This window comes from Thermobia domestica, chromosome 9, assembly GCF_964235325.1.
Source record: "Thermobia domestica chromosome 9, izTheDome1.hap1.1, whole genome shotgun sequence".
Classification (NCBI taxonomy): domain Eukaryota; kingdom Metazoa; phylum Arthropoda; class Insecta; order Zygentoma; family Lepismatidae; genus Thermobia; species Thermobia domestica.
In genome coordinates this window covers 242,915,957-242,930,696 of record NC_137462.1, presented here as the reverse complement: position 1 = coordinate 242,930,696, position 14,740 = coordinate 242,915,957, and positions in this window count along the sequence as shown.

Sequence of the window (14,740 nt, the reverse complement as noted above, 5' to 3'; positions counted from 1 at the left end):
ATTGTGAACTGAGGATTGGCACATCATACACATCACCAACTTTTCACCGCTTTTATCTTCAGAAAATTTTGATAAGCAGAAGAGGCACTCAGCATCTTCTCCTGTCCCTAGTTGATCATTTTCGGGAATGCTACTAAACGTTGATGATTGATCATCATATGCGCTGATGGACATAGATGTTTCGGAATCTGAAGTTTCACTTTGGGGACGACTGTCATCAAATTTGTTTCGTAACGTACTTTTCGGGCCTTTCTTAGTTAATTTGAACTTTTCTTCTGTTTCTTACCTTTGTTTTTTTGCACTGTTCCTCATTTTTAATTTTTTTCCACTATCAACAGCTTTCACAGACTTCTCTAACTGATTTTTGTAATGTGATGAAGTAATTATGACTGCAGAGCCAGCCTTTCTTCCTCGACTGCCTTCCCTCTTCTTCACTGCGGGCACTGGTGATATTTGCCATGGAGTTATACTGCTGCCAGATGATTCACTTCCTGAAGCTTGAATTGCGATTGGACAAGCAGAGGTAGTAGAAAGGTTGTCTGAAGTACATGAGGAAGAAGTGTTTGGTATGATTGATGTAGAAGGAGGAGGGAGTCCAGATGAAGGTTTCAGAGTCTAGTAGTGGTATAGGAGGGGAACAGAGATCTCGTGAAAGTTCAAAGCCAGATACTGATCTAAGTTGTTGTGCGTGCTTTGCTTCAAGAAAGTCACTATCATTGAAAATGTGGGGATTGAGGGGCCAAATTTCCGTCGTTCTAAAACCATTAATGGCGTTTGAAGAAGTTTGTGCTTTCACGTACGCTTTTCCAAAGAGTTCTGCTACCTCAAATGCAGAGAGAGGCCGCACAAAACAGTCTTTTGTCTTAAAAGTTCTCATCCAAACCCTGATCTCTTCACTGTAGTACGTTTTTAAGGAACTCAGGTTCTGTCAAGAGGCTGCAGTTTGTGCGATGAATGTGGAGGAATACAAAGTATGGAAACATTATTGCTTCTCGCCAAATATAAAACTTCTAAATTCCTTCAGCGGGCGTAATGGCCATCAAGAATGAGCAACACTGGAGATTTTTCAGATGGCCTTGTGTGTTTAATAAAATGTCTGAACCATTCAGTGAAGAGATTACTCTGTACCCACCCAAAAGGTTGACACGCTCCAATAGATCCTTCAGGAGCACCGCGCATGAGGTGATTTGACCATTTTTTCCTTGGATATATTAGCATGGGAGGAACATAAATACCCGTGGCACCCATACACGTTATTACGGTCACTAAAGAGCCTCGTTCTGCAGAGCTAACTGCGCCTATTTGACGTTTTCCCTTGTGTGCAAGAACTTGAAGAATTTTAATGGAACGACAGTCAGGCCTGTCTCATGAACGTTAAATATGCGATCAGCAGAAATGTCTTTATTATCAACCTCCGATTGCAGAAAGGTCAAAGAAGTGGGTCACTTTATCTTTACAAAAGCCAATGGTTCGATTGTATGACGTTTGTGTCGGTTTTCTGAAAGAAAATTTTCCCTTGTGTCTCTTCATAAACAATTTCAGCCAAGTATTTCCTGCAAACTCGTGGCACTTTGAAAATGAGTATGCAAGTCCATTTTGTTTAGCTAATTGATATGGCATAGTTTGCACATCCCTCGGAGTAAGACCAAAAAATCTGTCTTCCATAACTAACAGGTACTGGACCAGTTCCTCCTCAATTTCCGGTGTTAGAATTGGTTTTCTTCCTAGCTTCTCCACAACAGCTTCTTCAGGATTCAATTTAGATGACGCCAAGCGAAAGAGTGTTGTCCGAGGTACATTGTATATTTTGGTCTCCTTCAAAAATCCCATTTTCTTCTTCCTCACATCTGAATTGCATTCCTCATTGCGTTGTGATCAAAAGTCTTCCACTGTTTATTCATCTGGGAAACGAAACAAAAAGATTGCATAAGACTCTAAATATGGAATACTATTCCATATTTAAAACCTTATGGTATTCCATATTGCAAGCCTCGCCATATTTGTTTTCATAACCACAAAAATGGTACTTAGCCTAGGTACAAAATAATCTAACTAACGTAGCCTATAGCTAGAAAACACCAACTTTCCGCGTGACTCATTGTCAATAATTTCAAATTACAATGTAACTAAGAAAATTACTTCTGAAACACTCACCTTCGATAATTAACAATTGCGAGCATCCACTCTTTGAAGTATTACGTGCAACAAACTGCTTACTTCACCACAAACTGACCAGAAACACATCACATTATACATAGTCAAGCGTTTCTGGGCACTTTCACGAAAGTGCACCACATACCAGGGTAGATAAGGTGGTATTCCATATTCTCAACCCTATTCCATATTTAGGTACTTTCCTCTATTAATTGCCGCGTATATATCTATTTTTTGGTTGTTTGTTTTAGGCTTCATTTTAGTTGACGAGATTTTCTCTATTAAGCAAAAGTAGATTTTTTTTAACTAATTGTTCCCATTCGCATGTTTCATGTGAATGAACATCCTAGTTCTCACAACAGCTTAATTAATGGTTCATGCACAGTAGGATGTTTTTCACTTATTTTTCCGGTCGTTTTATTTTAACTTTTTAATTTATTTTTTTTTTACTACACACTAGGCTACGTTGCTGCTATTTAGGCTCAGCTCGAAACACTGTTGCCAGACCGATCAGTTAGAAAAGCAGAAGACTCGAAGATAAAAAACAGGAGAAAGCAGTAGATACATAAAGTGGCAGAATTTGAGTGCAAATCCAGGGGGAAGGAACAAAAAATTTGCCATTCTTAATGAGACAGTGGACAATCAAGCAGTCCAAAAGTCATTATTACTTTCATTTCAAAATAAAACAATACATAGTAAACATAAATTTGAATTTTAATTATTTCAAGATAAGTTTCATAAAGAAAATTTGATCCGACGATTGGTTAATCTTTTGGAGGTAGAAAGACCCTCATGCCCTCTTTACATTAATAATGTTTGATACATATGTGTGTGAAGTAAGACGGGAAAATGTCTTATCATGCACCTAGCGATAGTATAGCTATATGATACACTCGCAGCTGATCGTGACATAAGACGATTTTTCGCTGACGATCGTGAAGAGGTGATCTGAGCTATCTTCCAACCCAAGTCCCAATCCAAAACAACACATACTCTTAAATCTTACAGTAAGTCATAAAGATCGCCAACCATCATGCATTTACAAAATGACGTATAGTTGTATCCTTGTATTCATATTATATACAGCAAACCTCTAGAACTATATGCTCTACGAAGCTTTGTATATGCATACAGATAAATTTCTTTTTTTATGTAAGGAAAAATATGAAAATTCAATATTAATAATGATATATTTCTTTAACTTCTTGAAGTAGAGAAAAAGCAGGAGATTGTCCACTTTTCATTTTCTTTCGCAGTAGATCAGTAGAACGTAGAAAAAGCGGAAGATATCCTGCAAAATCAGTAGCTCTGGCAACACTGGCTCGAAATAGTTTTGGGAAACGTCGTAAGTAGTAGCAGCTCCCTCTGCGTTTTGGCTATAGTTTTGAAAGAGTAAGCCGATAGATGGCTTTAGCAGTTACATTAGCTGAGTTTCGTACCGTATGTTTTTTTTTTTTGTTTGTTTGTTTGTTTGTGGTTGAATGCTGTAGCAATTTTAATTATAGAGTGGGATGTTGGGAAGAATGGAATTTCTAAATTTTGCAAAATGTTTTATGTAACTATAACATTTTCGATTTAACTAATAATGGAAAGTTAAAAGATACTAGGTTTTAAAGATATGTCAGTTAAATGAATGGTGAAAACATTTTTTTCCAAGTATTTGTGTGCTTTTGAAATTTGGTAATTAGTTTCTGCAAGTGGTTTGATATATGGTATTTCGCTACAGTACATTTCCTCTGTCTGCCATTCGCAGGGAAAATTTTGAATGGAAAGTAGGTTCGTTAAATGAATGGTAATATTGACCTAATTTTGGTAAAGGGAAGGAGATTTTAAATTTCTACTACCATAAGACGGGGTTACATCGCACATGATTTAAGGAATTTTAAAGAAAACCACGTGTAACTTACAAATGTAATGATTTAGAACACTATATTGTAAACATATAATAGCTAGATATATAAGGAAAATTAACATTCAGTATGACCATAGTTATTGAAATATAAACTTTGGTGCAAAGTCACCCCATAGGTCAGGACATGGTGGAAAGACTACAAGGTGGATGCAATGCAGTGCTACATTCTTGTCGCTCTGGCGCATGACGTCATCTTGGTCTCAGACGTGGCCAGCGAGAGTCAGATGAACTTTTAACAATCGCTTGCTCGCTGGTATCTTACACGCAAACTTCTCTTCTATTTATAGTGATATTCAACGAAGTAAAAATTTTAGTACAAACAATATTATATAAACGTAATGTAATCAATGCATAAGCTAAGCGAATTCAAAGGAAGATATTTACAATAGCAAAAGAAACAGCAATATCAGTTCATATTAAACAACTTTGAAGCTTGAACAAACCAATATTACTCACGACATTTTCTGCTTTTTCTTTCTTTTCTTTTTTAAACATCTGAAGTAATACACTCGAGTATGTATGGGCCTGAATAATCTATAACACAGTGTGTCGTTAATGCATTTCATTATTATATATTTATGTATGCTCAAGTATATTTTCGTAACACATTGATCGGTTTTGATTTATATTATTATTATTTTGCTTGAAAGAGAATTCTTTACTGAAGACCCCATATAAATTTTGAGAATATCTCAAGGGAGAATTCACGGTTTTCGTACAGAAATGCACGTACGTATACAGTATTTTCCTTATGCTTGAACAGTTTTTTTTTTTTTAAAAAGAGGTTGCTCCCATGTAAGTTTCGCCAGAATCTCAGGGGAGGTTAAAAACTTTATTGAGCAGGGACGCACGTATTTAATATTTATACATAGTTTTTATTTTTGATTTATATATAAAAAAATCATCTTATTTGAAATCGCTGATCGCTTATTTATAGAATTTGTATCTGAACAAAAGGTTTGGTGAATCTGACAGCTCTCTGAATATTAGCGTCAAAATTTACGCCATAACAAACTGTATTATTAAACATTTGTACGAAATAAAACGTTACATATACTATTGTGTTCTAAAAATATATAGAAATAAATATGTATATACAAAGCACCTCAAACAAAGAAATTGCAACATGACTATTTCAAGCAAGAAACAAAGTACTAGGAGTAGGTGAAGACGATGTAGGGGTGTTACAGCTGGACTAGAAAACATATAAACCATAAAATTACATAATTTTCTTAATTTTCTTGATAAGTTTTCTCTTTTCTGTCCCGTGGACTAAAGAAGACAAAAGATAAATGCAAGTGAATGATTATGTGGAATTTAGTGGAATGAGAATGCGGGAGTATCCCGAGAAACTCACGGACACGATGTTGTCCACCAAAACTCACTTGACCGAGAAGCGGACCAGTACCCCCTTGCACCAGAGACGAGCCTTCTGCCACTGAGCCACCGTGCTTCCTGGATTGGTTGAGAATCTACCATATTTTTAAATTTACTGCAGTCATTCTTAATTTTGTAATTCTGGAGGGAACCCCTAAATATGTATCCAAAGTAAATTATCCAAAGTTATGATTAAAATGAACAAAAATTTCAAAATCTGAGTGTAAAAATGTCCCGACAATGTCGCCCTGACATGGTAGGTGGATACTTTATTCTCTTGATCTAATACATTGTTATATATCTTTGTAACCGTTAATCGTTATTACGAACCTTCCATTCGTTAGTTAATTTGAAGTGCAACGTCCCGTTTTCGCACCGAGGCTACAGGGAATGCAGACCTCCAGAATGAAATGGAACCTGAACTACTTTAACGCGTTCAATGCTCTCCATTTGCGTAACTCGAGGGAGGTAAGCCTCCTAGATCATCGTGCCTCCCTTCTCGAGTTACATGCCTGCCTCTGTGGGGAAAATTTTATCTCAATATCTTATGTAGAAGGAAATGATGATAGAAATTATCACTCTGTCGGTTCCCCTCCCTTACGATTTCGAATCCGGGTCTTGCCTCAAAGTTCGTCTTTTTAAATCGTACTATTGGATTTTTGTATGCAGAATCAACACAAGCTACTGTAGCCTTATATAAGCTACTATTATTACATACTATTAATACTAAAAAGAAACTACATAATGAAATCGCTTTTTCTATAATTTCATTTAACATTGCATTTATTTATTACTTTTATGTAAAACTTACCATATTTTAGGTTTATTTTGTCCTGTCGCCTGCAAGCTAAAATCCATTTCTGGAGACATTCCCCCTCTTTTTGAGGAAATCTATTAGTTCCTTTTGTTTTTCTGTAATAATTACTACAGCCGTGCACTGCACAGTTAGGCATTCTCGATATCATTTAAAAGAACAAAGTAACAAAGAGTCGTCTCTTGCAAACCAGATGACGTCACAGCCACGACAGCGCTCCAGGCAACATGCGTATGCAACCACCTTGTAGTCTTTCCACCATGGGTCAGGATACTTTACACAACATACAAAAGTATGTTCAACATACGAACATAATGCTTTTGTGCAATATTTTCCCTTCAGTATCTATACATTTCACTTACATAAAACTGCACGCAGTCTACAAATATTGATATTAGAATGATGGTACCGGTATCAGTACTTAGTATGAATTATCGATATTTGTAAAGACAATTAGGGGAAACCGGGGTATTCGCGAACATGAGGTAATGCCGAACACCCAAGTTTACGCCCAAGGAAGCTTGTTAGAAAACAGATGATTTTGCTGCACGCTATAGGAGAGACCTGGAAAAGTGTAGCATAAATTTGGTGACAATCAGTTGGGTGGATTGCCGTAAAGAAAACGTTTTATATATATATATATATATATATATATATATATATATATATATATATATATATATATATATATATATATATGTATATATATATATATATATCGAATCACTTATAACGTTGATTCAACAATCTGAGCAAGGTAAGGTGGCTCTTATCTTATCTATATTGTTACAGATAAGGCTATATATTTCCCTATATTTGAGCATTAGTTCCTTGTAATTTTACTACCCTGTATGCAGTCAATAATTAGTTTCAACTTTAACAATAAAATGGTGTCTCATGGGGAAATGCCAAACAGAATGTTTGCCATTACCCCGGAGTGTTCAGGATTGCTCCATGGTGTGAAATAAATTATCATTAAAAAATAAATAAATAGTTCCTATTTATTGAAAAGTAAGTAATGAGTTAATGAAATTGGTTTTATAAAAAAATCATGTCTTGGTAATAAGCGTTATTAGCTTTATTAATTAGAATAGTTTGCTATATTTATTATTTTAGGCCATTAGTAGCCTATTTCATTATTCTATAGTCAGTAACCATATTTTAGATAACTGATCCTTCATCATAGGCTGCAATTTTTTTCAGTGCGTGATTCACAGAGCGTTTTACAAATGTATTTAGCCTAGTAGCGTCCCTTAGCAGTTAGCCAATTTTGTTCGTCCTATTAACTGCATTTGAACATTGAACTAATAAATAATACTGTCCTTGGAAGCAAAACATTAATTCGTGTATCTGTGATTTCTGCAATTAAAAATAATGTTTTCATTTTAATGAATATTTTACTTAATGTACCGTTATTTCTGAATTTGTTTCACAAGAGTACATTTTGTTTAGCCTATTACCTATTAGCTTTCATTTGTAATAGGTTTAAAGATGATGAGGTCTGGTCATGTTTCTCATTAATTTGAGATATGTTTGTAATTTTAATTCTTTTTAAGATTTAAATACTAAATTACGGTATATTTTCAATTTATTTTAATGTATTTCGCTTCGTTCGTAAGGAAAAGTTTAAAGTAAACAGTGTGTTCGGGATAGTGATGGGCAGTGGGAATATTCCCGGTGGGAAGGAATTTAAAAAATGAGAATATTCCCGAGTTTTTTCCCTGGCCTATAAATTCACGGGAAGGAACTTATTTCCATTTCTTTACTTTAGTCTATCTTCCAAATTATAAGAACTATATGACTAATTACTTTATTTTTATATATTATGACTTACTTCTAGGTTTTAAAGAATTTGGAGGTTAAAAAATTTAAAATTCTTTGATAGTACTTTATATAATTAATAATGTGTTTTTTTAAGTTCCATTTCCATTTGCACTAAAAAAGAGTAATTCTTTAGTACAGGGCCGTGCCGTGGGGGGTGAGCGGGGCGACGGCCCCGGGGGCCGAAGTAAGGGGGCCAAAAAATTCGGGAGAAAAAGGAAAAAGATAGGAAAAATTGCTTGGAATATATGTATGGGGGCGCCGTCGTATACTCTCGACCCGGACGCTGATTTCCACGGCACGGCCCTGGTTTAGTATTGGGGGGCCAAAACTAGCAAAAAGTAGGATGATTTACGGAAGAAATGAGTTGATAATAGTGTTCAAGTAGTCAAGAAAGTATCGAACACATTTTTTGGGGGGCAGTAGGGGATTTGTACAAACCGTAAAGGTAAGTCGAAGTGATTTATGTGAGAAAAGAAAGTGAATTGTTGGTAACGAAGATAGCAAACAACGTGCCCTGCGGGGCTCTAACCCACCTTCACTCGCTAACGCTCGCTCGGCAATGCTATCTAAATTTAATGTTGGTAACGTAATTTAACGTATGAAACTATAAAACAACAACATCGGAATAGAATATTGCAAAAAAGTAGGTGCAAAATCGGACCCTCCAAAGCTAAACAATCGCCAAAAGTAGCAAAGTACTAATTTACAAATGATGGAAAGAAACCATTTTGTAAAGTAATGCAGAATTATGTAGAAATAGAAATGAAGTACTATTAATAAACCCTGAACCACTGTTAGTAATAGACGTCAGTCTGTCTCCTCTCTCTGACTCGAATTTCTGAAAAGGTACTCGAACTTCTTTTACATGTGAATTAACGCATGGAATTTCGAGAAATGGGCAGGCAGAAAAGACGTGTGTAACAATGTTACATGCAAAATTATAAAGACAGGAAAGTATCTTGCAAATATTGTGAACATACATATTTATGCGCAAGTGTTGACAAAATGATGGGACATGTGTGTCCTGGCAGTTACCCAACCTAATTTGTTTATAACATTTAAAAATTTAATGTTTATAATGTTAGTAGTAGAAGTTTAGAAAATCCACTTACATATAAATTTAAAGGGCCTTATGCAGAGTTATTCTGATGTGTGATTAGTGCCATACTAAAGATCTCGACTAACATATGTTTGCAGCAGTAATGAGGCCTTTAGTATGATGCTAATCATACGTCAAAACGACTCTGCATAAGGCAGAAAGTGTTTAGCGGTTTAAAAGTATGTGGAATTACTATACCATTTTTGAATCCATTTTGCGTACTCTCTAAATATAATAAAATATTAATAAAATAACATAACATCGTTCAGAATATACATTCTAAAGACTACCCTGGGGACAACAGTAACAATATACTGTGATATAAAAACGAATTTAACTTTGACATCATAATGTGAAATAGAATGCAATTTTCTTTGTGATTATACATAAATTCCCGGAAAATTCCCATTTTTGGTAATCTTCCCAGGGAACATTCCCGAAAAATATCTTCCCATCACTAGTTCGGGATTACCCCGACCACTGGGGCAATCCCGAATATAGGTACATTTTTAAAACATCTCATTGATTTGTTGAAAAATGTTATTTTTGACTTTCCTCTGCACTTTAGTAAACAGGAACAACACCAAGCTTTGTATACACAAGAAATCTTAATTGTATCTCTGAAAACAAATTTATAATCACAGCTTAAGTGTTCGTGAATACCCCGGTCTCCCCTGTATATTTTCTGGTACCGGCACAGGAGCCACATTCTGATAGTTTAGCACATGTCCCACAAAAATGCTAACGCACGAACAGAAAAAATAATCCCGTGAACTGATTTGCCTTGACTGCTCTTCATGTCCAAGAATATCATCCCAAACGTAATCAGTGTAATATTTACGGGGTTTGGGACTTTCAAGCTGAAGCCCATCCAAATTGCATAATTTCTTTTCTTTCCTTTTTTTTTTAATCTAATGTTAGTCATTTCTATGCGATAAACTTCAAGCCCCCCCCCCCGAAAGTCTAGTGATTTCTAAAAAAAAGTAAGCTTTTCTGAGTGAAGCCCCTCTCAAATTACTTTTCTGGATCCGCCACTGTTCGTAATTTATTTTCCAACAAAAAATCCATTCCAGCATCTGCCTAAATAGGAAATTTACCTAAAATTAGAAGGGAGGAGGTACGAACAGTAGTAATTTCCTATCTAAGGGGTTACTTTGGACCGGTGCAAAGTAACCCCTATTAGAGGATGAAACCGCCTTCTCCCAGTTTTATGTTTTTATGACTTTAAATCGTTTCACACTTCAATTTCAACTATTGTTTCAAAGTCTCATTATACACAGTAGTATTCTATAAAACTGACTTAACTTTGGCGGAAATTCTTGTAGGTGTTATCTTTCAAATTTTGTCGGCCTTTACAGTGACTGCTTTCCAACATAAATTAAGGGAATTCCTTGAGCAGGAGCTTCTAGGAAAAGTATTTTTGAAGTTTAAAACAAAGTGACTCATTTGTTATATGTTTGAAAACAGATGTTTGGATAAAATTACTGTTTTAAAAGTTGAACTTTATGAGACTATTGGCTTATAAGTTATCTATTCGTACTTCAAGCTATGTACGCCAAGGTGACCAGAACTTTTACTTTTAAAAACGGGACGCATACGAATCGGCGACGGGGGGGGGGGGGACTTATATATTGCATTTTGGGACTCAGCAGTGTTTTCAATTTACAAAATACACAAAAAAGAATGATAACACAGCGTTTCTAACTTAAGTACTATCCAAAAATACTTTTAATTACTTCAACACTCAGAATTACCACTCAATTCCCACTGGAACCACAGAACACTCAATGTTCATTTGAATATTCAGAAGTTCTAGGCACAGCTGAACCTTCCCAATGAGTGTTGGTACGGAAGAGTATAGAATTAGCATTGATCATTTATATATTGAATAATAATTACGGGACACCTGGGTCATGTTTGCTTACAAACGGGACATTTAGGCGTCCCGTTTGAGAATCAGGAAAAAACGGGACAACGGTTGAAAATACGGGACTGTCCCGGCTAAAATGAAACGTCTGGTCACCTTGATGTACGCACGTTATTTTTTAGGCTTATATTTTGCTACTTTTGTAATAAAACTTTAGTGGTTGAAATTTTGAGAATGTAGTGATTTATTTCGGTTAAAATATTTTACCAATATAAAAGTTACGCAGAAAAACAAAAGAAATTTCAAAGTTGCATTCACCCACTTTCCAATAGTTCAGTAGAGTAACTCTGTTTTTGGGAAGGACCCCTTCCCATGAATTTTGTGTCAATAACTTTGCAATCTTTTTGGCCTTGTTCCTGCCTCGAGCGGATGTATAGGATTGTACTCAATTATTTGTATTCGTTGCACGTGTAAGATAATTTCATGACAGAAAACGAATGTTAAAGAATTCATTAAAAAATATTGAAATGAGTTCGGATGATCCCAGGGTTGGCAATTATATTTTCAATTCATACAGGAACATGCATTAAGTTGTGGAATATAAAGGAAATATGATTCAGATACATCAGTCTGAGACAATTAAACAAATAAACGTAGCTGATGCATAAGGGTTAGTTTACCCATAATGAAACATCTGCAGTATTGTTGTACTTTAAATAAGCAAATTTTCTTCCTGGTATAAGTTGATTTTGAGTTTAACGTTACTTTTATCGAGGCCATATGAGATGGGGACCTACTGATTAATGTGGAGTCCGATCCACGTAGAATTCTCATGAAATTTAGCTTAAATGAAGCTTAAAATGTTTCTTAATCTCATTTAAAAATGGAGGAATATTTTTAGTTTAACGTCCCACGATTATATACCGAGGCTAAAGAAGACGGACGGCAGTAATGAAATAGAATATCTAATTGCTTGAAAACTCTAGGGGTCTATATGCAATCAGGATGATTGATGTGGGTGCACGGAGAAGTAAAAAGTGTGTAAGGACTATGACCTGCTGAAAGAAGGACTATTGAAAATTGGGACAATGGCAGTCTACACAATCACAACCAATCCACAATCCAACGATGGTGCATCCCGTTCCAGCGCCTCGCTTAGTTGCGACGTCATCAATGATGACTTATTTCAGAGAAAGAAATATTCCAGACATATTCAAGATTCACTGAGGATGTAATTTGGTACTTTCTTGTATATGCATATATTAATATAGCTAGAACTACCTTACAACGCAAAACCTACTATCTGGTTTTTATTTTGAATGTTATATACAATGTTTTCTTTTTTCTATCTTTTCCAAATGGGATTTTAAATTACCCTGATTTATTTCTTAATAAAGTGCCCATTTTCATACAACTCACTACCAATAAAGAATACAAATGTACGGTACATTTCTGGTAATTGCTAAATAATTTCATTAATTATAATTTAATAATTGGTTATTACTGGAGTTTCCATCTTAAATATTTAAAGTTTCTATTTCGATATTTTATCTTTCCGTTTAAGGAAAATGTCACGAATTTTGAAAATGATCTATGCAATTCATACCTGAGAGTAGATTCATATTAATAATAACTAGGAAATAACATAACAACAACATAATAAGATTTATTGAGAGCACAATGGCTTGGTAGTGGAGCTATTACTTCTACTACGAGAGGTCCTTGTTCAATCTCCGCCATGTGAGTGTTTGTGTTAACGACATTGTGTCCATGAGTTTTCCGAAAGTTCTTCCATTTCCTTCTACATCCTCATTCCATCGGTTCTTGCATAATCATTCATTTCAATTAATTATCCATCTCTTTTAGCATAAAATGTATAATTGTGAGATGGAAAACTAGAAATATCATTTATTAAGCAATCAAAATACTTAAGATTATTTCAAAGACGTTATTGGTTTGATTAATATTATCATACCAACACAGATAATACTATACGCGAGATTTAGAAATGTAATTTCACAATTGCCCTTCATAATTTTAAATGGAATCCGGAGGTTCAATGTCACGTTCACAAAAGTTCTCCATTGACTTCTGTCCTTAGCCAATTGAATCCAGTTTATACTTTGTATTCCTATTTCTGCCCTGCGCCTAGGTCTTCCTAATGGTCGTTTTTCAATTGGACTTCCAGTTAAAACTTTCAAAGTGTTCCTACTTTCCCTCATTCTGGCTACACGATCTGCCCACCTGAGCCTCGTAGACTTGATGACCCTAATACTGTTTAGTAAACGGTATAAATTATGCAGTTCCTCGTTATGAAGTTTCCACCATTTCCCATTCCTGTTCCTCTTGAGTCCGAATATTCGTTTTAGGATCTTGTTCTAAAAATACTTTGTCTACATTCTTCCCTTAGAGTCAGCGACCATATTTTGCAAACATATAGCAGAACAGACATGATTATCGTTTTATATGTTTCAAGTTTCAAATTCCTCGACAGGATTCGCGACGGCAAAAGATTTAAAACTGAATAATACCACGAATTCCCTACTTTTAGTCGACATCTAATTTTTTCTTGAATATGGTTTTGGTCTGTTAATATTTCATCCTAGATACTTGAAAGTATCCAGTCTGTCGAAAGTATTACGTGTATTTAATATTTTAACGCATCCATAATTTGCAGTATTACAATCCCGACGTACTTCCATGTATTTTTGGTTTTCTCTGCATTTGAGTTCAAGACAGTGGCGGCCGGTGGATTGTGATTTCGGGTGTTGCAGTACGAACGATAAGAGACAGAAGATATAAAGTGGACTCATTGACTAATCAGCATAACTTTAGATGCAAATGCTATGTGAGATGTGAAATTAAATAAAATTCTGTTTTTAAAAAATAAAAAATGCAGAACATTTTATTCGATTAATCACCTTAATTAATTAGTAAGTTCATTATCCTCTCTTTGATTGGAGCAAAACTGTCATACATGCTGGTTGAACTCTGGTATTCTTATTGTCAGGTCTTTTTCGATGGAAAGCATAACCAATGGTGATAACCTTTCTTGGGACATTCAATTCCTTGAAAGTGTCCATTCTTTTTCATGTAGAAAAATACTTTTCGTCTTTTGCTGACGCCATAGGTACAGTTAATATTAATTTCAGAAGCTTTGTAGATTCACTAAATATTTTTTCTAGATTATTGCGAACGATTCATTCTACCAAACTCAGTCCCTGACAGCGATCCGAATTCCTCTTCAGCGTTGGCTGAAGAGAGTTCGTAACAGAGATTAGTGTTATAGAAAATGTCCATTGAACACATTTTATTCACAGTTTATCCAGGAAAATTTAAAATAAATTGAGGAAATGCATCTAGTGCAAACAACATTACTGCCATAAAACATCCTGTAAATTTAAACTGGATTTTTTTTTTTCGAACACTCTCCTGAATTGTCCTTTGCTTGTTTTGTCTAAGCCTTAATTGCAAGTATTTCCTCAGTTGAAAGCTGGTCAATGTTTTTTGTAAGTTATTTACAGAAGTCATGGTATACAATTCATTCAGAATTTGTAGGTTATTTACAGAATTAAAGCACACACAATAAAATTAAATCTAATAAATAAAAATCAAAACAGTGATACAAAAGAGGTACTGGTATATGAATTCCGAATGTCACATATTCATACATCAACACACACACATGTGCGT